Below are 26,308 nucleotides of genomic sequence, written 5' to 3'. Positions count from 1 at the left end.
TTGCTGGGCGGCTCGCGGCCAGTAGGGAAGAGGTGCACAGGGATCCAGTTTAAAGACCCTATGCGCACTGGCATGAGACCTGGGCCTGATGGCCCCCCAGGGGCGGCTTCTGACGTGGAGTGCAGCTCTCCCTCCCTATACTATACAATGAGATCACTGATGTCATTGGACTTGAGGTTGAGACTGTTTGTAGTGATACATAACTTCAAAATGTTTTTTATTCACAATGTAAAAGGGTGTCCATCGACAATCTCTGTGGCAACTACTTCTTAAGGAGATACGTATTATTGTTTCATTCTTGTGTTGAACTTCTTATCTTTAGGTCAGTAGTGATATTTTCCCTTTGGGGAAAGTTGATATTGTGTTTTTTGGTGCCACAGGCACCCTGCAAATTGGAGATGCTAGGCAGTTTGATGCTTGAATTGTAGAAGGGCAGAATGGGGGGAGATTGGGAGGGGCTTGTTTTTGTTTCAATGTTTATGGCAAAACTACCATATCCTGGGGCCTGCTCCAAGTGTATGAGAAATCTTTGGGTCCTGATCATCTATGGGCACGATGTCTGATGCCCCACACACACAGGCGCCCTTAGCTCCACAGGGGGATAAATTGACCTTTCTATCCTGGAATGTTAATGGCCTACGCAGCAAGATCGAGGAGGGATAGTCATGCAGTACCTGGATCATCATGTACTTCACATTGTATTTCTTCAGGAAACCCATTTGAAGGGGACGGAGATAAAGATGCTTAACAGTCAGGGGTACACAATAAGTGCACATGCAGGATTTACCTCAGGCTCTAGGGCAGTGGAGATCTTAGTTCAAAAATCCACAACTCTTACTGTCCACCATACTTGGGCGGATACCAAGGGGAGATATGTGGTGCTAACCGGTACCTGGAATGAGTGGACTTTTAATCTGTGTGTGATATATGTAGAGCCTACATTTAATGCAGCAATATTGACAGACTGAGGTGAAGTACTTCTGTAACTACTGGAGGGGATCCTACTATTGGCAACTTCAATCATATTTTAGAACCAACTGTAGACCAGGAACCCCCAGGGTGGAGTAGGGCCTCATAGACGGGGACTGTTGACCATCATGGAGGCCATGGGGCTGGAAGGCATTTGGCGCATCCTCCACCCAAGAGCACTGCAGTACACACACTACTCGGGGGCATATCGCACCTCAATATGCATAGACTATCTACTTACCCAACAGGCTTCACTGGCACACTTCCGCAAAGCCAGGATTATGGCAAGAGGAATCTCTGACCATGCACCCCTATGGGTGGAATTGCAGGGTCTGGACACCAGAGTCAGGGAAGGATGGAAGCTTGACCCCTGGTACCTTAAAAAATTAGAAAATTATGGGAGCCATTGAGGAAGGCACCAATCTCTATTTTCAAGAGAATGTGAACACACTATGGAAGGCATAGAAACTGGTCATCTGGGCCAAGAAATGTTGCCCATAACAGGGGATAAGTGCAGGAAGTTGGATTGGGCTGGTAGGCTAGAGGAGGAGATACAGGTGATTGAGACTCATATGTGCACACCTTATGCAGGAACAGTGTGAAAAACTTCAACTTAAACAACAGAAATACAGAGACGCAGGAGAGAGCAGGGTGCGAGGTACTGCCCTCACCACCCAATGGAGAGTGTACGCGGTTGGTCACAGAGCAGGATGCTTGCTAACATGGTTGGGCAATAGGGAAAAGGAACAAAGTTGGGTGGATGAGGTAATGAAGGAGGATGGGACAGATATCCAGGGTATTAGGGCCATCGCAGCAGCATTTACCTCCTTCTACAACTCCCTGTACAGTTCGAGGACATCCCAGTCCTGGGCAGACACTAAGGAATTTCAAAGGGACATTGCTTTACCGGGGCTCACTGGATACGAGATGCAGGATATGGAGATGAACACAGGGAAAGAAGAGCTAGGTAAGGCCATTAGGGACTTACAGACTGGCCAAGCGCAGGGCCTGAACGGCTTACTTGAAGAACTGTATAGAAGGCTGGTGAACGAGTTAGCCTCACACCTATGAACCATGTTCCACGCATGGAGGTGCAGGGGAGTGCTCCCAAAGGACCAAAGACTGCCCACTATAGAGGTAATTCACAAAGAGGGAAAGCTGGCCACCCGCCAGTAGAGAAACTAATCCATCCTGACCAGTCGGGCTTCATGCCGCATAGAGGGACAACGTTACACCTCAGACAACTATATGCTTGCCTTGAGGGCACAGAGGGGGAGAGGAGCTGGTGGTGGACCTGTCACGTGACGTGACTAAGGCCTTCAATACTATTGAATGAGAAAATTTATGGGCTGTGATGGAGCGGATGGGATTTAGCGTTACCTTTATAGGGTGGGTGAATCTACCCTACACTAAATCGCTAGCACTGGTGCCAGTGACTGGGGTGAGATTGCATCCATTCCGGCTCCACAGGGGCAACCTGGAGGGCTGCTCGCTCTTGCGGATGCTCTTTGTCTTGGTGTTGGAGCCATTGGTATATTTTGCGCGCACTGACCTATTGATGAGTGGCCTTAGGTGAGGAGCGGAATGAGTAGACCAAATCTCCCCCTATGCTGATGATATCCTGCTTTATGTTCCGGAACCTGTGGTCTCTATCCCCAGACTGCAGCATATTTTCCACCTCTTCTTCACATATTCGGGATACATGGTTGATTGGGGAAAGTCTCTCCAATATCCACTGTGTGCATGGATGACACAGCATAATCTCCCAGAGGGCCTTAGGTTGGATAAGGTGTTCTTCAAATATCTGGGCCTCTATATGACCAGCCTGAATTGTACTATACGATCAACCTCTACTCAGTGTTGGATCATTTTAGAGCTAACGTCCAGCACTGGCTGTCGTTGCTCCTGTCACTCATTGGCAGGGCGGCAATGTACAAAATGGCTGCTTTTCCAAAACTCTTACATGTGCTGCAAAACACGTCATATCGGGTATCGCCAAGGTTCTTCCACAATGTAAGCCAGGTAGTCTGACAGCTCCTGTGGGATGGGGGCTGCCTAGAATTACATTGAATAAGCTCATGAGGGGATGGTACGATGGTGCCATTACTCTGCCTGATCTGGAAAAGTATTCCTGGGCGTCGCAACTGATACGGGTTAACGGCTGGATCTTTGCTCCCAAAACTGGACCTCGATCAGGGCAGAATGCAGGGCCCTTGGTCACAGGGATTATCAAAGGGAGCTCTATTACAAGTGGGGTTGCAGGTCTCTACCATCTCTTATGAGGGTAACGGCCTAGATGCAGTGGAGGGTGACTAGATTCCTGGGATGGTAGGGCCGACTCATCGAAATTACCCGTTTATGGGACAGTGACGCATGGGCTGACGTAGGTTGACTTGGAGGGTTTATGGGATGGAATTTGATAGGCATTTCATCACTGAGGTAAGTATGGAGAGGGAAGGACTTTATCACCTGGGAGGTGTTGCAGATGGAATACGGGATGGCCCCTGGGGAGGTCTTTAGATACCATCAGTTGCGACATGCATTGCGGACAAGTGTGGCAAGAGAGCAGGCACTTGACAAAACCTCCCCCTAAGAGGACAGATTGATGACGGAACCACTCCTTTCTAAGGCGGTTTCCGTAACCCATGGTAACTACTGCACAATGGCCCCTCACCCCTTACTGAAGCTCAAAGAAACCTGAGAAGCTGGAATTGGCGAGATGGATGAGAAGGAACGGGAAGAGGCACTCCGATCACCCAGGGAGGTGGCAGTCAGAGCTTGATTCAGACTGACGCAATTCTGGATACTGCACAGATTGTACTACATGCGACAGTGCGCCAGGGCCTATGGAATTCAATGGGGTTCCTACACACACTCTGGGATTGCCCGAAGCTGGAGGGTTTCTGGGGGGTCCACAGGGGCCACCAAGAGGGGGCTAGATTTATGTTCAAGGACTCATATAAAATATTCTGCTTAATATCTGGGGCAAGGACTGACCTGGAAAATACACTAGATCACTATCCACCCTGGGCTTTACAGTGAGGAAACAAAATATAGTTCACCGATTGGGTGCAGCTGATACGCCGGGCATGGAAGAATGGAAATTGGACATGGACTAGTGCACGGCCGCAGAACATCTGGCCTATCAAAGCAGGGGCTGTCCACGCAAATGGGAAAAATGATGGAATGTTTGGGGGGGCATATGAGATGTCCTGTTGGAACATGAATAGTTCCAGTCGGCTATATTGACTGTGCTTCCAAACTACTTTGAATGTGGGGGGACATATTTGGGGAAAGAGATGGAGTATACAGGGAATGCTAGTGATGTTTCCAATCATATAAATGAATGAATCAATCAGGGATTTGTGAAGCGCGCTACTCACCCGTGAGTGTCTCAAGGTGCTGGGGGACGGGGTGGGGGTTTGTGCAGCTCCATCTCATCCAAAGGGCCAGGTCTTGAGGCACTTCTTGAATGCTTACAGAGTGTGGGATCATCTGATGCTGAGGGGAGTTTGTTCCAGGTCTTGCCCCTGATGTAGGAGTAGGCTCTTCCTCCCATTCTGGCTCTCTGAATGTTTGGGGTTTCAGCCAGGTTAACGTCGGCGGAGCGGAGGCTTCTCTTGGGTGCGTAGAAGGAGACTCTTTCATTGAGGTATTGGGGTCCGGTGTTGTGGAGGGTTTTGTAGGTGTGAGTGAGTGAGAAGCTTGAAGATGCTGAGGTTGTGGGCGTGGTCTGTGGGTGTGGGGAGGTTTTTGAGGGCAGTGGGCCACCAGGTGTTGTCCCATGCAGAGAGAGTACATCCGAGGATGAGGACTTCTGTTTTCTCCGAGTTCAGCTTCAGGCAGCTGCTGCTCATCCAGGATGCAACGTCTTTCATTCCTTCCTGGAAGCTGTGTCTGGTGATGTGTGGTTCCTAGGTGAGTGAGAGGATGAGTTGGGTGTCGTCAGCGTAGGATACTATGCTGAGTCCATGCTTTCTGATGATGGTATCGAGGGGGACCATGTAGAATTTGAAGAGCGTGGGGCTGTGCGATGATCCTTGGGGTAATCTGCAAGCTGATCTCTGTGGGTTTGGAGAGGAAGGGCAGGAGTCTGATTCTTTGGGTTCGGCCAGTGAGAAATGAGTGGATCTAGTCTAGGGCAGTTCCCTGTAAGCCGCCGTTGTGTTGTCTGGTGGTGAGTGTGCGGTGGGAGACGGTGTCGAAGGCTGCAGAGAGGTCTAGTAGCATGAGGGCTGCCGTGTGGCCCTGGTTGAGGAGAGTGCGGATGTCGTCTGTGGTGGCTAGGAGGGTGAATCTGGATTGGGATGAGTCGAGGATCGAGTTAGCTTTTATGAAGTTCATGAGCTGGATGTTGACGATCTTCTCAGTGACTTTGGCTGCGAAGGGGAGTAGAGAGATAGGTCTGTAGTTCTTGAGGTCCGTCGGGTCTGCGGAGGGCTTCTTGAAGAGGGGCTTGACTTCTGCGGATTTCTAGTCATTGCGGGACATGCTGGTTTCGAAGGTGGAGTTGATGGTGCGTCGTAGTTCAGGTGCTATGGCGGCAGCAGCTCCATGGAAGATGTGTGGTGGGCAGGGGTCAGTGGGGGCTCCTGAGTGTATGCCCTTCATGGTCTTGGCAGTGTCTTCTGTGGTAACAGGGGTCCAGGCTGTGATGGTAGGCTGGCTGGTGTTGCAGGAGATAGGTGTAGTGCCGGTGCCTTGTTTCTGTTAGTTGAAGTTGTCGTAGAGGGACTTGATCTTGTGATGGAAGTAGGAGCCGAGCTTGTTGCAGAGGTCCTGGAATAGCGGGGCGCCTGAGGTTTCGTTGGGGGGGTTTGATGAATTCTTGTATGATGCTGAGGAGTTCCTTTGAGTTGCAGCATTTGGAAAGGATTCTGTCCTGGATGAAGTTCCTGTTTGTGGATCTGATGTGTTTGTGGAATATTGTCATAGTGGTTTTGTAGGTGGTGCGTGCTTCTGGGGTTTTACTGTTTCTGCATGCTTTCTCGAGACGTCTGCACATGTGTCTAGATTCTCGGAGATCTGTGATGAACCATGTGGCTTTCCAGTGGCGTTGTCTGTCGGAGTTCCGGAGGGGGACGAGCGTGTTTGCGCATTCGTGATCCTCTGTCGAGTTCGTTAGCTGCAGAGATGGCGTCGGTCGTGATGGGTGGGGAAGAGCGGTTGAGGATGGAGTTGAAGTGCTCTTTGGTGACCTTCCTCCAGTTCCAGTGTGGGGGGCATGGTGTAGGCTTGTGTGCAGTGGGTTTTGAGAAGGAGAAAAGTATGCAGTGGTGATCTGTCCAGAGGGGTTACGTGGTGTGGCTGAAGCAGATGTTGTTTCCTCCTGCGAAGATGGGGTCAAGGGTGTGTCCTGCCTTGTGGGTGGGGGTGGTGATGAGCTGTTTCAGTCCGATGTTGGTGTGGTTGTCCAGGAGGGCGGTGGAGTTGGGATCTCCAAGGTTGTTGAGGTTGAAATTCAGCTCTCTGAGCAGTACGTAGTCCATGGAGGCGATGGGGTTGGGCGCAATGAGGTCTGTGATGGTTGAGGTGAATGTGGTGCGCAGCCTGGAAGGTGTGTACGCGAGGGTGCCACATAGGGACATTCTGTGGTTGGCCTGGATCTGGAAGTGGAGGAGTTTCATGGGGGGTGAGGAGTTGTTTGTACTTGCTGTGGGGAGTCAGAGGGAGCTTTTGTGTACGATGGTGAGTCTTTCTCCAGGGTGGTTGAGGCGGTCCTTCATCTGGATCTTGTATCCATCGGGGATGGCGTTTCCAATGTTGGGTGCGTAGCTGGTGTTGGTCCAGGTCTCTGTGAGGGAGGTGACTTCGGGTGACAGGGTGTAGAGGAGGTACCAGATTTCTACTGCATGTATGTGCAGGGAGCGTACATTGAGGAGTATTCATTTCAAGGACTTATGTGTGATGGTTTCCAGTGGATGGGCAGTAGCTGTGGGGGTCCAGAAGAGGGTGAAGGTGTGGCAAAAGTGTTGGCAGGTGAACTGGCCATGGGTGGTGTTTGGTGTCAACAGCTGGCATTTGTTGATTCTTCTGGGGTTGAGTGTATGGAGGACAGTGGAGTTGTAGCAGTGGGTGGTCATAGGAACAGGGTCCCTGGCCACAGTCGAGTCATGGTCAGGCACAGACGGGCTTGCCTTTGGTGTGCCAGCAGTGCGCCAGCTATGCACCACCACCATTAAGTAGGGGTTGGGGGAAGGGAGCGCAGCTGAGAGGCGGGAGCGGGAACCTGCAGGGGGTTAGGGGCCGTGGGGGCAGAAGCAGCAGGAAGGGAGCGAAAACAGCAAACAGTGAAAAAAACAGTGGAAAGAGGCACAAAGAGAAACATAGGCACAGAAAAGGCACAAGGGGACAGACAGGCAGTGCTAAGTGTAGCCCCATCTCAGGGGGAGAAGCAAGGCTGCACCATATCGTTATAAATATGGTACACCCTTGCGTTTCGGAAGTGGTGGAGTGAGGTATTAAGCCATGACGGCTAACGCCTCACTCCGACACTTCTATTGTACATATCCCCCTGAGTTTCTTGGTGGATTTGTATGTATCTGTAAGAGGAGGTGATAATTTAGAAATATCTCAACTTCTGTGGTTAATTGCCCTTTGTATGTGTCATCAAATCTTAAAGAAACACTGCTACAAAATAAATGAGAGCTGAAGGTGTCACTCCATTTCTACATTCTTGACTGTGCTGATGATCTGTAGGTGGTGTGGGTGTCACAATAATCCTATTTTGATTTGTTCAGCCTGTTGCAGTAACTATGACATTGTACATTTCTAATCCTCCCAGGATTCATGTTTTGCCCTACCCTTGCCACTTCACAGCACAACCAACACACATGACCTTTCTTTAACAAACTCTTGGCTTTGTCATTCCATATGTTTACCTGTTCAAAGATGATAATGCAAAGCAGTTCTGTTTCTAGACATGCAACTCTTCTGAGTCCACTCACCTATGCCACTTACCCACTCTGCCTACTTCAGCAATAATGAGCATGCTGGGGGCATTGCCAGGGATGCATGAACATGGCAGTGTGATTGTCGAGCTCCGGTGCCCGAGACCCATTTCAGACAGCATCTTCTGGCCCTGGATGCCCAGACGACCATGAGCGTAAGGGCACACTCTAGGAGCCAAAGAACTCATCAGGATAGCTGTGGCATTTGCGGATGGGCAGCAAACAGCCCTGTGATCAGCACCTTGAAAGCGATGCAGCAGGCAAGATGGCAGTGAGCACATAGGAAGCACTGCAAATTCACTGGTCCGGGGCCCAGAGAGGGGTATGCAGTGATGAGAGGTGACCAGCAGAGGACTACACCCTGAACCCCATCTCTCGGGGACCCCCATGCACCCTTTCCCGATGGAGGGGGACTGCAGAGGACAAAGGGGGCTCCCAGTGGAGATGGCAGTACAGTACGATGCAGCAGGTCGGCCAGCTACAGTACGGGACCCACCTACAGCATCTAAGAGGGCGAGCACTAGGAGATCCCCTGTGCACACACCATCCCATGCCGAGAACACTTGAAGTCAGGGGCCCACCAGCAACAACAGAGGCTGCGGCGCCTGGCGAGGTCAGGAAAAGAAAACTGAAATGAAGTGGAGAGGTGAAACCTGATGGAGTGGAGGGAGTGGGATATCAGCCGCAGGGGGCTTGTGCCCAGGGTGTAGAAGCTGAGATAGTTCAGGAAGGGTGAAACACCCATCTTTGTGGCATACCGGGAGGGGAAGAGAGACTCCAAGAAACTGCCACAACCTGTACCGGAGCCCAGACTGAGACACCTGTCAGAGGTGACTCCACTGCCAGACACATGCCCGACCACTCTAGGTGCCTACTTGCAATATTCTGATAGGCCCTGGCCCCAACCTAAGGAGCCCCCCATCCATGTGAAACCTGCAATCCCCTTAGACACCTTCCAAAGAAGAAACTCTGCTCAGTTTCTCCTATAATAACATCTTCATAAAATGACTCCATGTTGTTACAGACCTCATTTCTCATGAATCTTTTTGTATCTTTCAAGGCCATAACTTCAGTAGGATTGTATGGTGCACCCTTGTGGTTGGTAATAGGAACTGTCACAAATCTGTTCGCCCCCTAATTCTCACTGTTGCCCCTATCCTTTTAGGGCGCACCCCAAATGGGAAGAGGGGAACAATAAAAGCTGTGGATAGCCCCCCAAAAGTTACCCAAAACCCATGTCATTCTATTCCCCATCACCCTTCATAATGCACCTCAAACCCCTTTTAATATTGCTCCTCCAAATATTACGGCCCCCCCAAATCAGAGAGTGCAGGGGTTGCATTAAAAAAATTGGGGTTCCCCACCATAAGTCCTATCCTATGTAATCACCCCATCTGTCGCTAGGGAAGCACTGCATGAGTACCTACATTTGGCCCCACTCTGCTCTGACCCCTCCTCACTCCCCTGACTTGATTAGTGCCCAAGGCTCTTCCTCCATTTATGTCTTCTTCTTAGTCCCTGGGACCCCATCCTCCTACCCTTGCTCTCCCCTACACCTATTCTCTTGCTCTTTTACTCCACCCATCCAATCTGTATCGGTTCCTCCTACACCCCCTCCTCACTCTACCCTCTACACCTGTTTCCTTTCTTTCACCTGTCACTGGTCCCGCCTCTTGCTATCACCACACCCATGTTACTTATCAACCACTGTGTAAGCCACCATTCGCCAGGCATGACTCCACTCTCGTACAACACACAGACACACACAAACATGTTTATCTTACAAATTGGCGAGGCAGGCCCACCTCCAACTTACCTCCGCTGTGCCACCATCAGTCACCTGGTGCCGAAAATATTTGAACTCTGGTTGTCTGACTAGAAGGCAGGAACTTATCCACTGGACAACACTGGTTTCCATAGTCAGTAGGCTATCAAATCATCCCTATATCATGGTCACCCTTTTCATTTGCAAAGGAAGCCACAGGCAATTACACCAGGGCCTGTATGTCGCTTATAGTTACTACTGCAATGGTCTAGACTAGGGGTGGGCAGGGTTCACTGAGTCCCACTATGCGGGATTCCGCGGAGTCTCAAAAGAACTCTGCTGCACTATGCGGAGTTCCGCGTTATTGCAGAGTTTGCCGGTGTGCCTGTTCGCGTTGCGTTGGGAACACGTGTGCTCCAAAATCGTGTTGAAATGGCACTATGCGGTCCTGAAGTGTGCTTGCGTTCTAAATCACGTGCTAACAGCACAACGCGGACCACATGGGTGCTGCCATCTTGTTTTTCTGCTCTCTGTTATGGTGCTGGCCCTAATTTTTTATCTCTTGTAAATCTTTGTGATTCTCCTCCTTTATTACTTTTCTACCCCTAATTTTTACTTTTTATAAAAGTGTTCTTCTTTTTGTATTTTACATTTTTGTTTAAATGTTTTCGTGATTTTGTGAATTTTTATCTTAGTTTATTCCCCTCTCTTTCCTTATTTCTTTCATCTTTACTTTCCCTTCCCTTTCTTTCCCTTCTTAGTTTATTATTATCCCACCCAGCGCCCTAGCAGAGGGGGAGCTTCCATGCAAGCGGCTCCGCCGCCCAGGTGTGCAGCCCCAGGTGACCTTTGGAGAGGAAGAGGTGGCAGCACTAGTTCTTTTTGTGCAGCATCACCTCCCCTCTCTGCTAGCAGCAGGTGGCAGGCTCGGTAGTGGCTACTCACTGCAGGAGCATCGGCGGCACTGAGGGACAGTGTGCCGGTGTGTGCGGTGCACCAGCGAGGTTCGGCGCACTGCCCAGCAGTTGAAGCACTACTGGGACGACGTTCTCGACAGGGAGCAGGATCTGCTAGGCGTTGAGATTCCGGGGCTCAGTGAGTATTAATTATTAGTTGTGTTTGTGTTCTACAATGCTAAAAAACTAATTCTGAATAGCATGCTGCTCACACTCAGAGATAAGTTATGTTTAGTAAAGTTTATGCTGGTATATATTGTGTGATCCTGTTTCTAGTTTCTGCTAGGCAGGTGCCGCTACCTAATTGCATTCATCAGGTACTCGCTTTGGCTGATTAATTAAGAATCCATTGCAGACTGTTTCTTCTGTCACTATAGTGAATCACTAAGTAGCTTGTCCTCTCTGTGACTTTGTTTATGTAGCTCGTACAGTTCCAGGTTATTTAATTGAATTCACAGTAATGATGTGACGTATGCATCTATGCATTGCAAAAAAAGGGAGACTGAGTTGGCTCATCAAGGGTGTTGAGAAATGGGAATAGAATAAAATCAAAGACCATTAACTGCAATACTTTAGTTCCAAATGTTGGTTTTGTTAAGGAGATTTGGAATATGGATTTAATGACAGTCGATAGACTCGAGTTGAAAGAAACTAGTAGTACTATAGGTGATCTGTTTTAGCAACTGCGTTTGCTTTTTGTAAAACATTTTGTGGAGATTATAAACAAAATCGCTAATCTATTTTTATTTATCTTCTTAATTTCTTTCATCACCACCCAAGGGGAAGAAGAGGGATGATTCCAAGGGTCTGGGTTAAGCTGGTCAGCCGGCGCCAACCACCTGCACCCCTGCCGAGGGGTCTGCAGATCCTAGAAAGCCCTTTTATGATTGTTGCGGACTTCTTAGGGTAGAAACGTAGTATCTTGGGGTATTTATTAGTTTATTGGAATGTTAGTGCTATCTATCGTGATTTGTGAAAAATCAGATTGCAGGCCCAAGTAAGCTAGTATTTTAAATAAATAAAAAATTACCATTTATGTTTGTTCAGAAGGCTTTCCTTTTCCTGCTTATGCCTAGCTCTAATACAGTTCAGTTCCCGGACAGTGGCCATGGTCATCATGGCTCCCCCCCCCCCCCCGGGTAGTGTGCTGCAGACCATTCATTTATAGTTACAGTACTACACAGGTTTCCAATAACAGTGTAGCAAGGCTGGAAAAAAAGTATGAGGTCCCACTCGCATTGCATTTGCCACCCAACACCATAGGTTTTTCATTGACCATTATTCCATGTCTGGCTTGTCTAACTTTGTGAACCAACCAGTCAAATGCCCAGAGTGATATTTGGAAGATACATGCTAACTGAGCTGTAGTGCTGTATTGCTGTTGTATGTGATGTTGCGTATCTGGGATCTAACTTATGTATAAAGCTTTATATTCTAGCCACACACATCATTGGTGATGCCAGCTCCACGGCCGCTGCAGGAGGAGGTGGCAACGGCTCAGTTGCAGGGGGAGAAGCAGCAGCAGGGACGGGCACTGGTAAGTCACATATTTCCTGCAATTACTATGCTCACTAGCTATTGCCATGGTGTCGCTCATCGTCGCCATCAAAAATGACTGTGAGGTGAACCCCCACCCCCAGCTTTACCAGCCACAGTGGAGGTTGAGTTATTATGGACTCTTCTGCATTGCAGCAAAATCTCACATAATTAGCTCTGATGGCTTGAGGGAGTTTTAAAAGAACGGAAGGTAAATTAAAATAAAGGAAATGGTATATGAGTGAAAGGATGGGTGGGCATTCTTGGCATGTGCCACATTTAATCATGCAATACCCATGTGAAGTGGTTTCAGAACATATATCATGGTTTCCCATAACAGATTAATTCACACTTGGTCAGATTTTCCCTTTTGAATTGAACCGTGACTGAATAAGCCAAAGATGGCGAATCGATAATCAGTGTAGTGGTCCCACTATTATATATAAAAATAAGCTCTACCATACCTGTCCAATCCCTCTACCCTATCCCCTGCAGTAGAGAAAATCAAGTTTCCTTTCCTTGGTTCTTGGCCAGAAAATGAATTTGTTGGAAAACATGGTGGCGGGCGAGGCCACAGAGTGAAGTGAGAGTAAGTGTATGGCTTGATATCAATTTTTGCATAGGGGATACACAGTGACGAATGTGCCAAATAAAATCTATATAATCTGTACCTCTACCTGCAGTTCAGTCCAATAGATTAATTTTCCTCAATGTCCCACTCAGCCTCCAGCCTCCCGACCATCCCATAGCCGGTGCTGCCGCCAGCAAACTGCTGCCACCCCCACCAGAATAGCAACAGGCCATTGCTGTGCCACATTCTGCAGCGGCTGGACACTATTGAGTGCCGGCTCACATCAATAGAACAGCGCATGGACCAGCTCTGGACTGACGTCCATAATGCCCTCTTTTAACACTGTTTTAAATATTTTGTTTTGGTGGGGGGGATTTGTTGTTTGTTGGGGCTGGGTGGAGAGGGTGGGAAAGAAGTTGAGAGTGGGACTTAAGAGACTTTCTTGAACATTTTGAGATTTGGGGATTGGGTCGGTTTTGTTTGGGAGAGGGGTGGGCATGTTGTTTGAGTGGAGAGGGTGGGATGTTTTGTAAGTAAATAAAGGGGGAAAATAATCTAAATTTATGCCTGAAGTAGTTTATTTTGCTTTCACTTTGCACTGCTGCCTTCAAGTAGTTTTACAAAGTCTCTTTTTATGCTTAAGACTAGAGATAGTGTAGCACCTAGTTATAGAGTCTAGGCTTATAGTTCTCTAACTATCTTGACCATTATGGGATGACCTAGGCTATATTGTGTTGAGGGTCTGAACTATCTAGATAAAAAACAGTAGCAGTTAATGTATTTCCTACTAAGTTAAATTACATCCATACTAGTTGTCTTACCTGAATATACATGCAGCAATAACAGGGGAGGCATCACAACTTCACAAGCGAGGTCCCACTTCCAGTTCCACCCAGGTGAACTCCAATTGTAGGATTGATCTGCATGATTGATTGAAGATTATCCATCATAGACAACTAAATGGAAGTAGAAAGACTAGGTAAATGGGTTATGTATTTAGCAAAGATTTACAAAAAATTGACAACACCTGAGTACTAGGTGATGATGATGACACAATGAGAATGCCTGATTGTGTTAAAATAGAAAAAATAGCAATACTAGTAAGTTTTGGCTAATGTGGAGCTAGCAGTATTATTTGTGAAATCCACAAGTTATCAAAAATGGACTCAAAGTCTGGAGTCGACAAGCTTAGGCGTGTACGGTTAGGCAACCAAAGACCTTAATGGTGATGATGACGACAACTGATGTTCTTCATTCTATTTCTAAAAAACCATGGATCATTTTTAATGCATGGGTTGGTAATGGGATGGTGTGGGCTACTGCTTCGAAGATTCTACAGTAAGTTGGTGTTACTTTCACCACATCCACCCCACCAAGTGTGTGATCCATTGATGGTGTAATTTAAGCCACGCCTCAATAAATTGCACAGCTTGGGGGGAGAGGGTTAGGGGTTTGATGAATGGATGGGTAATGGAATTAGGGGAATGGTTTGACAAAGACAAACACTACAACACAAGGCCAACATTCATCTGGGCAATAAGCAGCAGCACATCATTCACCATCAATCTGTTGTTAGACTGAAACAAAGGAATGAGTATGACATAGTACAGCTACATGCATTGCAAACATACCTTCTGCCCCCGAGACCCAATTTACCATATATCTAAATGTTCTGTCTTCTAGGTTAGGGAGTGAACTCACTCACCCACTTCTCTTAGGTTAATATGATTGTTGAAACAAAAATTATACTGTATTGCAAAATTAGGTGGTGAGTCTGCATTCTTCTCGTGAGAGGCCTCTCTGCACTGGTCCGGTAGGTAAGCAGGAGTGTTGTTGAGCTCAGCTAGCTTTTGCCTTTCATTCGTGAAGGAGGCTACAAGAAGGCCTGCGGATTGTAAAAGAGAAACTGTATTTTAGAGTTAAGGAGAAGGACAGAAGGAATGTAAGCTTCATGAGGAGTATATCAATATATGAAGCCTCAGATGCAGAGCAAAAAAACAAGAAGGGGACTCAGAGTTTCACTTTTGCCACAAGTCCAACACACACACACACACACACAGGGAGCAGCATTTCACAAACGCACCTCTCTCTATTCCAAAAAGCTGAATAGTACTAGGCCTCAGACTCCTGGTTTACCTTTGAACTGAAGTAGATACTCGATAACTTCTTGCTTCTTGCTGTTGATGATGTAGTGCTGCAGCTCCCAGTCCAGTCCTGATTTCTTCCATGATACTCCTTCAGACCTGAGTGACTCCAAGTAACCCAGTACCAGACCAGTCATCATCATCGTGAATCGCGAGGATCAGAGCAAGATAGACATGGAGTACAGAGAACTGCTGTTGAAGTACAAGCAGAGAATGAAACAGAATTACAGTATTTTGCATAGGTTTTTGTTTGATAACTACAATGACTGTTCTGGTGTCTGAAGAACCAGAAAGAAAGGAGAACACCCCTGCAAAGAATTAAATCTGGCTAAGTGTGAAAGGGCTGATCATCTTGTGCAGGGAAAGAAAATGCCCATCACTCAAGCCCCAAATAATGCATATCAATAATCATTTCAAGACATTTCCCATAGTACAGTTCAACACACACCCTCCCTGAGTGTCTGCCACCACATGAATCATCAATCAACGTAATCATCACTCACCCAATCAGTCACTCACCTTTGCGATAGTTGAAGCTATCCCATCCAATCCAAGGCAAGCATGGATAGTTCAGGTGTTGGGTATTCAATCATCTTTGATGCAGGCAACACATTGGAATTTGGTACTGGCAGGCAGTCCTGAACATAATAAATGATTTTAAGGGGAAGCCGTTCTAGTACTAAGTGATGCAAAAAGGGATTGGCATTAGGCAATAGGCATGTGAGGGGGGCAGGCATTGTCCCCAATGTCATGAAGGAATTGTGGGGGCTTCTTAAATGCACACTGGTCCAACTGCAATCCAGCATTATATAAGTGACTAATAAAAGAAATGTGGGGTAGCACAAATCTGACACAAAAATAATAATGTTCCTCTAGCTATGTTTTTGATTTGTTTTTTGGCAAGGAAAGAACTAAGTTGAACAAGAACATTTTAAAAGTTCTATGTGGGCACTAGTCTGGGAATAGAGTTTGTCCTCAAACTCAGGTGATTCACCCAGAAGTTGGTCAGCTAACACATTTGATTACATTTCAGACCAATCACCCTCTTCCTCCTCCTGTGCTGCTGTTTCAGGAATGGTGTAATTGTTGGTATAAACTGTTGGTTCATTTTGATCATAGTCAATCTCTCCACATTTTGAGGCGAGGGACTGGTCCTTCTCACTGTGACAACCGCACCAGGTGCACTGATCACATGTTCAGCAGACACACTGGCGACAGAACAAGCCAGCAACTTGCCTGCTGAGCTCTGGCCATTGGCACATCTTCCCATACCAATACATCAATGGATTTTGATTCACATAGACCTTTTTTTGGATCATCCAGACACTCCTGGAACATTCTGTGGCTGGTCATTGGTGCTGCCACTTGCTCAAACTGTTTTGCCATCACCTCTGCACTGGACTTGGACCCTGCCAATTGAAACCAATGCAATGCGGAGGTTGGGTCTGGTCCTTCTTTTGCTGTTATTGTGGATGTTCTGCTGATGGTATTTTTGGCTGCTGTGAGACAAGACTGGCCTCTCTGGAAGTTGAAGGGGGCATCCCAAAACTGTGGGGTGGGACTCAAAGTTCCAGCCATTCTTCTTCCAAGTCTACGGCTTTCCCTACCATCCACCTCTTATATTTTAAAACATCCCCCTCAGAAAAAGGGATGAAAGTGGGCAGAATTGTTTTGTACTGTGGATCAAACAGTGTGGCACATATGTACTCTTTGTACTCGATGATGTCACGTTGCAGCCTTATATTAGAAGCCAAGCGCTGGACTAAGTTCTCAACCAATGCATGTGCTTCTGGGTTTTCATTCACACCTGCAGGGGCGAACCTTGCAGTTGCCTTCTTTAGCTGGTCTTGTAAGAGATGCAGCAATGGGATAACTTGGCCCATCATACTGTCCTCCTTGCTAACTTCCCATGTGAAAACCTCAAAAGGTAGTAGCACCTGTGTCAGGCATTTGACTAGGCCCCATTTGTCCGGCATCCATGGTCATAGCTTTCGCAACTGCACCCCCTCCTCTTTGAATGACATAGTAATTGATCTGTTTGTACTGCTCAAACAGACGTTTCAGCATGTAAAAGGTGGAGTTCCAACGTGTTGGCACCTCCTGTAGCAGGGCTTTAACTGGTGTTCTATTATTATGCTGAATAATCCACAGCTGCTTCCAGGCTTTAAAAGAATGTCTGAAAAGGGTGCAGATTCTTCTGCAGGTGGTCAGTACGTTGCTGACTATGTCTTCCTTTTTGAGGAAGTCTTGCACCACCAGGTTGATGCAATGAGCCAAACACAGGACCCTGAAATAGCCTCTGTCTGACATGGCCTTGACTATGTCACTGCCATTGTCCGTGACAACAAATCTAATTCTAAGACCTCTTGGTCGCAGCCATTCATACACCTTGCTGTTAAATTCCACCAAGATGTTTAGAGAAGTATGTGATTTCTCCATGGCAAACATGGCCACTGTTGTATGCAGCCAAATGCTCTTAAAACTTTCTTCAGGGCCAAGACCTGAAGATATCTTTTGCTTTACACCTGCGAAAGAGATCCAGTGTGCAGTGATGCACATAATAATCAGTCGCCTGACAACTGGTCCACATGTCATCAGGTAGATGGTGTAAACAACACTTTGCTGCAAATGATGCAGCCCTGAAACAGCCACTCAGGCAAAATAGGTACTACTTGGTACCTTACATTTTGTGCAGATGGCTGCCACAATTTCTAAAAATCCCACTCTTTCCACAAATGAAAAATGGAGGAGGTCCAGAACTAACATTTTTGACAGTTTCCCATTGTACAAACGTGTGGCTTGGTTTTTTCACTCTTAGTGTCCCTCCTGCCTAAACATGCCAGTAATAGTAGCCTGCATTTCCTTCTTTTCTTGGTGCACCGACACAGGCGTCTTTTGAGAAGTAGATGCTAGTGGTAGACTCAATGTGCGTCGTGGTGATGGGGAAGTAACTATATGCTGCGGTGTCTCCATCATCTCACTCTGAGTCTTCTTGTGCCATTGTGAAGTCGCTGAGGTGGGTGAATCTGCTGACACCCTGCTGGGGACAGGCCTGCTTTGTATGAAGAAGATATTACCCTCTTCTTCCTCATCATCATCACCTTCCCCCAAGATTGGACTTGCAGTTGATGTTCCCTGGCTCTCCCCACCCCCACGTTCGCCAATTTTTTTTTACGGTGCTCCTCCCACTTGATTTTGTGATGTTTTTTCATATGGGTTGTCTGGCCTCCAGTACCATAATGTGTATCAAGCTTACCTTGATGAGCATTTGTGTGGCAAATTGTGCATACTGCAATGTGCTCCTCCTCTTTGCTATCTGTAAAAAAGTCCCAAACTGGGGAGTAGTACTTTTTTACCAGTCCACTGCCAGTGCCTGATGATGAATTGGAGGTAGGTGGGCATGTTGTTGATTGCCTCTCTGCTTCTCCTGAGGCAGGGGTTGGTGCTGGTCACAGTTGGGGCTTTGCATATATGGTAGCTGGTGCTACCTGTGCCACATACCTTGGAGCTGGTTGAATAGCAATGTCAGATTCCTCTGTGTCACCTTCCACCATGACTAGCTTGTCATTATCATCCTCCTCTTCACCCCCTTCCATAAGCCTAAGTCTTTCTGGAACTTTTCTTTTCCCTTGCCTCTCCTGTTGTCTCCTGGTCTCTGTCGGGATCCACTCCATATCGCTATCATCATCATCAGAAGTGGTGCTTGGAGAAGATAGTGCTGTAGTACCTTCATTTTCCTGGCTGGAGACATGGGAGCCAATGATTCTAAAAGAGGAGGTTCAACGTCTTGCACTGAAGGAAGCTCAACCTCCTGTTCTGCTCCAACATCAGACAAATCCATTGTTGGCTGTGGCTGCTGTCCACTTTGCTGTGTTTCCTGGAAAGATTGTATACTACTATGTGAAAGGGACAAATCCAATTCAACATCACTACTCGTCGGCGTCGATATGATTGCACTGGCTGCCTCACTGACAGACATGATCCTGGGATTAGATTGGGGAGGTGATGCTCTTGAAGCAGGAGTGCTGCTCTCAGCTTGCTCGCAGGAGGCAGGTGCGGCAGGCACAACTTTCCTGAAAAAGGTTGCGGTTGGCACACAAGTGGTTGAAATCCGCTTCTTCTGCTCCCCACTATCCACTTTGTTGGCAGCACCTTTCTTTGGGGCCATCTTAAAGTTGGCAGTTGGCAGTGGCACTTAGCTTCATAACAAGCTGACGAGATGAACGTGTTGCATAGTCGGTCACGCGTAACGTTGTGCAGAGGTCTTCTGTCTGGAAGTACTGTGGGTGATGTCTCTTCTCTAGTGAACCTAAAAGCAAACAAGCAAGAAAAACATCAGTGAAAGGTAGCATTGTTGCAGTTCAAGCAGTAGTACAAACAAACAATATCATTTAGTGTGGTTACTTAAGTTATTATAAATAATTAACAATACTATACAGAGTTTATTCGTAAAACGGAAAACTACACCAAAATAAACTTTTATGGTGACTGTTCACTCAGGAAGGATTAGAAAGAGCAACAACAAAACAATACAGCTATAACTGTTTGCTTTATGTTCAATGCATCAAGTGGGATGTGGCACTCAGGCGGGGGTGAAGCTGACAAATGACAATCAAATAATCCTTACAAAATGATTGCTGTTGTGCACCTAAAGCAGACGTGGGGTTGATTCATTGATGTCAGATGTTAGGAAAATAGTAATAATAATAATAATAATAATACTGATAATAATAATAATAATAATAATAATAATAATAATAATGTTTAACCCCTTGAGTGCCCATGACGAGATAGTCTCGTCATGGGCCGCGGTTGCGCTGTGCCCATGACGAGACTATCTCGTCATGAACCCCGCCCGCTAATTCAACGCCCGGCACAGGGCGGGGAAAGGGCGGGGCACACAAGGGGTTAAAAAACTAAAATTGAAAAAAATACAAAATAAAAAATGTACAAAATAAGTAACATTATCTATACGCATATCATTTATTTTAATCAATTAAACTGCTATCTCATTGCACAACCATCCATGCAAGAATATGGCAAAGGGCCACACTGGCTGGACACACAATATGGCTGCCTGCCATTGCCACATGGTCATCAACAACAACAACACTGAGCAAATAGGCATTGGGAATTGGAACAAAGAGAAGAAGACATGCAGGCCTATGGTAAAAGTACACTGGCTTCCTACATAAAATGGCCACCGACTGGCCACATGGTGAACCAGCAAGCAAGGAGGCATGGCCGCAACGTAATGATAGAAAAACAACACATGCAAGCCTATGGCAAAAGCACACTGGATGTCTATGCAAAATGGCCACCGCCACATGGTCAAACAGCAAGCAAGGAGGCGTGGGGAACAAAAAGAAGATATGCAGACCTATGGGGAAAGCAGTAGCACGCTGGCTAGCTACACAAAATGGCCACCAGCCACATGGTCAGAACAACAACAACCAGCAAGGAGGCATTGCAACAAACAGAGAAGGCATGCAGGCCTATGGCAGTAAGCACCTTGGCTGGCTACACAAAATGTCCACAAGCCACATGGTCAGACATCAACAATAACCAGCAAGGAGGCATGGTCACAAACAGAGAAGACATGCAGGCCTATGGCAAAAGCACACTCGCTGGCTACACAAAATGGCTGCCAGCCACATAGCCAGACAACACCAACCAGGAAGGAGGCATGGTCACAGGGAAGAACTGCAGGCCTACGGAAAAAGCAGCACACTGACTGGCTACACAAAATGGCCGCCAGCCACATGATCAGACAAGAACAACAACCAGCAAAGGGGCATGGCCACAAACAAAGTAGGAATGCAGGCCTATGGAGAAAACACACTAGCTTGCTGCACAAAATAGCTGCCAGCTACATGGCCATAACAACAACAAGCAGGAGGCATGGAAAACAAAGAACACATGCAGGCCTAGGGTGGACACTGAGTATACAAAATGGCCCCTGGCCACATGGCATAATTATTCTTGAACAACAAAGGCAAATGGTGGCCTATGCCAAACACACACAGTGGCCAGACAAAAGAGGCATGGTAACAAAGAGAACACAGCATTAATTTAGCAATGCTAAAAACATAAATGAACATGGCTAAAAGTGTTCATAACAATACACAGTCTCCAACACTGTTTGCAGGAGAAAAAAAGTGACAAACCACAAAAAACACTTTTTGTATTTTAATCCAATGCCATCCATAGCTTACATGATGTCTCAATTCTACAGACACCACAGAAACAGTTGTTTCATGCATCAATGAATAGTACAGGGCCTACTGACTGGAAGGCCCATTGGCAGACTAGGCCACATAGTAAGTTAAATCACTCAATGTTGCAAACTTGTTATAAAACATGGAGAAGAAAATGTACTGAACTGTGCAACATTTTTCCTTTACAAAAGAAGATAAATTTCATGCACAAAAAAACTAAGCTCCTACTAAAACTGTAAGCCACCCACCACAATACATTTAAAAAAACAAATAAATCCAGCTGCATGCCTCCAGTCAAACAAAGAATACCCTTTTACACCAGTTTTTTAACTTACTTGTGATATTTGAAAAACAAAATCCTTATATCCAATGGTACCTATGCAGCAGACAAGGAGAGTGGTCCTTTCAGCTCCAAATCCCAATGAAAAGTGACCACAAGAGGAACAACCCACTGGAAGGAGCCTGCTGGACAGGAACAGAAAGTTGGAGTCTCTGGGGCACTTAAATAACTCCAACTGCCAATTTGAGAAGAAAATCCATTCCAAATGCCTCTCAGCTGTATTCTCTAGCAGAAAAGCTGCTTGACCGCTCCGTTTGTGATTGCTTTTAAGAATGCTAGATTGGTGCTGTTGTGGCCAGAAGCGAAGTCTCATGGGAGCGCGCTAGCGGTGTGAGAAGTCTCATGCACATTCGCAAGCGAACTGAGAGTCTTGGCGCTCGCGGTTGAAAGCCAAAAGAAAACTCGAGCGCATGAACGGAAAAAAAACTCTGCTTCGTACCCGAATGGCAGAATTCAGGAATTCCGCATTCCTCTGCAGAGCACCCGAATTCTGCAAACTTCACGAGTGGAGTAGAGTTTACCACCCGGGCTCAGTTTGGACCACCAAGGAGCTATAGGTCAATGGTAAGACTTGTGCTTCCAGTGGCACAAGCTCTCACAAGACAAGGGTTTGAAGCCTGCAAATGCTGTCAAAGTATACTAAGTTGGTAACATTTCAAACAGTGCTTTTATTTTAATTTGGTAAGTTTATTTTCACTTAGAAAAAACAGAGGAGAAAAGTGGGCAATCTTTTTGGCACATGTGCCCCATAATTACAAATCGTTAGCCTCATGACCTTCCACCAACCCCCCTTTTTCTCAAGTAGGTGCAATAGGGATAAAGCCTTAGCTTCCTTTATCAAAGCATTCATTCATTGGGGCATATTTACAAGCCCCTATCGTGAACTACAACATCACAAGGGGGTCCTTCCTGCACCTAAACAATCTTCCCCTCAAAAAAGGCATCCTTGCACTATGGTGCAAGGGTGCCTGCATTGGACTAGGCAGCTATAGTTAGCACCAGTGCAGGAGGAAACGAAGGGCTGGACTATATTCTAGTAAATATGGTGCATCCCTGCGTTTCTAAAGTTGTATTGTAAATATGCTCATTTGTCTTCTAAATTTTGTGTATTTTAGAGCACAAATGTGGACTCGAGGGGTATAATTGAGCACAAGAATGTGAGGAAGGGGCAAGACTGATAGTGAAATAGGTTGGATGGTGGTGATTATTCATTTTGGTGTAAGCCGATCTCTCAAATCAGTGGTTTGGTGCCTGTGAGGTCTGACAAAGGTCAAGTATGAGGTCTGCCTAATGAAATGATGGGTACAGCTTGAGGCATGTGCAGCTCCCTTTATTAGGTGCAATAAGAAGCTAGAAAGGATGCTTTCTGCAAGAGGCTGAAAAAGGCAGGCCTTTGCTTCAGCAGGTCTGCATCATGCCTGCTGCAACAGGTGAAGAGATGGAGTGTCACGGCGCATCGCGTCATATCACAGCACAGCGCAGGGCTACACTGGCACTGGCACTTTAAACACCCCCTTTTGTACTTTGAAGGACACCCAGGTTCTGTATAGAGGATGACTGCAGTCAATTTGGGACCCTGCTAAATGAGGGTGACACCCCCATGTGCAGCCTTCGAGTGGCAAAAACCTTAACCTAAAATAGGTAGGCTGCTTTTGAATGCTTCTGAAGAGCATATGTTGAAGGCGGTATCACAGTGCAAGCCGGTGACTGTCTCAGATGAAAGTAAGCATGAAGGACATTATTTGCATAGGACAGCCCTCTTCTAAGTCCCATTATTATGCTTCAGTTGCCTTGTAGCGTTGCTAGAGGGCAACAGTATGAACATAGGAGCACACTGAGGCTTTTCTTTTGCTAGCTGACATACCTCTTGTTCATTAAGAATAGGTGGGGGTGCACAGTTCAGAAAGTCCAAGAGGCAGGTGGTAATAAATAAATAACTTCTTTATTTCAACTGTTAAAAAATTCATCTGGTATAAAAGGTCCAGCCAACGCGTTTCATTCCCGCAAGGGGAACTTCATCAGGGCTGCAACATGACAAGACAACATATATATTACATTCAAATCATAAGACACAGGACCGACAAAACAGACAGATAGATATTAAAACATTATCTTCAAAGAAACCGACATAGACAAAAAAATAAACATCAGACATTTGACTAATACATATTACATTGCATAACAAATCGCACAACTACATGTAAGCAAAATATCTACAATTCATATGGAGAGAAGTAGAGAAATGTATCCTGAACAGCTGTCAGTACGTCATGTTTGTACATCCGGAAATATACTCTTTCTATTATTTCCTTTTTTAAGAAGCATACTTCACATACCCGTGTTTCCATTACACACTCGTTTCCATGATTCATAAAACATATCTCAAACCAATATACATGACCAACTGGTAGAATTATCAATCTCTATATTCTTTATGTGGTCATAAGGAGACTAATCTCTGCGTATTCTATATGTGGTCATAAAGAGACTGGGGCAAGGAAAGAGGGAGAGAGCAGCTTACTAGGTCTGATGCATTTCAAAATTCAATGAGAGGGCTGTCTCTCAAAGTTATTACATGATTCAAAACAGTAATATTGTATATAACGGCTGAACATAATCATTCAATTACAAGTTGATTTCAACAAATAGATGGATAAAAGCATACCTTAGGTTTCTAAATTTCCTGTCTCCGTATAGTTTCAAATCATTCATAGGATACAGTGTATTGCACTTGCACCTATAATCCCTATGAGAGAATGCAATGTCTAATGTTAGACTATAATATTTAAAGGCCAATGTCCAACATATCCTAGAACTAGGCAAGCGAAAAAAGGATTTAAAAGTATATTAAAAAAATCAAAAAACAAAAGTGTATGAGCCAAGAGGTACCACTAAAAGACGGTGCGTACCATGTTCCCGGTAGCATCATCACCCTGTTATCAACTTACTATTAACACGGACATAGGGTTTGTCAAATTTCACAGCGGTCACTCCATAACCGCCCAAAAAAACCACAACTCCCATCATACACTGTGCTTAGTCAAATGCTCAATTTGGGCCATACTATAAGTTTATTTTCTAAGAGCTAACGCTAACCTTAATCCTTAGTATTGCGCACTATAAGTAGGCCATCATCACACCACAAAAGGAATGGAGATTTCTCCATTTGAGGAGGGTATATGGACAATAAGACCCTAATCTGTTAGTAGGAGGTGTGATACTCCGTGTCTTTGGAATAAGTAAAAACGGGAATATCGAAACGGCCCGACATTAAATTTCGTGTCCGAGACATAGAAAGCGGTAGCTTATTCAAAACCGTAGAAAAACAGTATAAAAACAAGGGGGGCTATCATGTGAGCAATTGGAAAAGTTGAGCGGCATCTCGGGACCCAGACATAACATAAATAGTATTCGTGAAAAAAAAAGTATTTGGAGCAAAATAATAGAGTAAAGTACACCACATATATCCCCAGTCGACGTCTCCTTACCAGAATCATGTTCTCAAAGCATCTGTGGCTCTTTGGTTTTTCTCGTCGGTAAATCAGCAGTGTTTTGCCATTGTTTTTAAATATACGGAAATATGTTCAAAGAAGCAGGCAGCTGCAGTGTGTTCATGCTAAGTTAGTGAAGATGACAATGGGCCACGTAACAACACCTTTTTTTGACCTCTGGATACCACCATCTCATTACCCCTCAAATGTTCCCTCATGGTATCCCTGCTTTGGCAGTGCACCAACCATGTTTCAATCCTCTGAGTGACCACAAACACTCTGCATATGTGCCCTCCGTTTACATTCCATCAGGAACCCAGCTGCTTCTGTCACTGTTCAGTCTTATGTGAGCGGTTGGATGCACATTGCTCGGGTATACAGGCACTTACCGCTCTGTACAGCCACTCTCAGCACACACAGAGCGCATGTCTTTAAATCATAAACACATGTGCTGCTTCACAGTAAGGCCTGGCCTTCACTCTGTGGAACATACCCAACGTAAGTAGGGCAAATAATTTGAAGAGCACGCCAAACTCTCTACAGACACTACCAATCCATGCCCTGCTGCTTATTTGCCTGCCATGATTATTCTCTATGACCCATCCAACAAATTGCCACAGGTACCCTTTCCCTGCCTCATTCATCTGCTCCACTGCCTCCCTTGATTCCGCAAATGTTAGTTCTCTCAGATTTCATAGCGGGGAGCTCTATACCGTCTATTTTCAATAGAAATTTGCCGATTTCCCTATAACATGCCGCACGGAGGGTAGGGGAGGCAATACATTCTTGGGGATCCCCACTTGTTAAGTACCACCACATGATCCTCATTGCACCTTTCAATACCATAACTTCAGTAGGATTGTATGGTGCCCCCTTGTGGTCGGTAATAGAAACTGTCGCAAACCTGTACGCCCCTATTCTTTTGAGGTGCACCCCATAATGGAGGAGCGGAACAATAAAAACTAAGGGTAGCCCCCCAAAAACTACCCAGAACCAATGCCAATCTGCACCCCATCACCCTTCATAATGCACCCCCAAATTTGACTGCCCCCCCCCCCCCCCCCCAAAGTCAGAGAGTTTAGGGGAGTGCACTAAAAAAATGGTGTACCCCAGCATAAGTCTCACCCTATGTAATGACCCTATCTGTGGTCAGGAACCAGTGCATGAGTGCCCATATTAGGCCCCTCTCAGCTCCTTCACTCTACCCTGACTTGGTGATCGCCCCAGGCTCCCCCTCCATCTATGGCCAGCCTTCTTAGTCCCTGGGACTCTAACCGCCTACCCTTGCTCTCCACTACACCTGGTCTCTTGCTCTCTGATCCCCTCCCAATTTGCCTAAGCTCCTCCTACACCCCCCTAACAGCTACA

This window comes from Triturus cristatus, chromosome 5_2 (assembly GCF_964204655.1).
Source record: "Triturus cristatus chromosome 5_2, aTriCri1.1, whole genome shotgun sequence".
Classification (NCBI taxonomy): domain Eukaryota; kingdom Metazoa; phylum Chordata; class Amphibia; order Caudata; family Salamandridae; genus Triturus; species Triturus cristatus.
Note: the sequence above shows the minus strand (reverse complement) of the source record.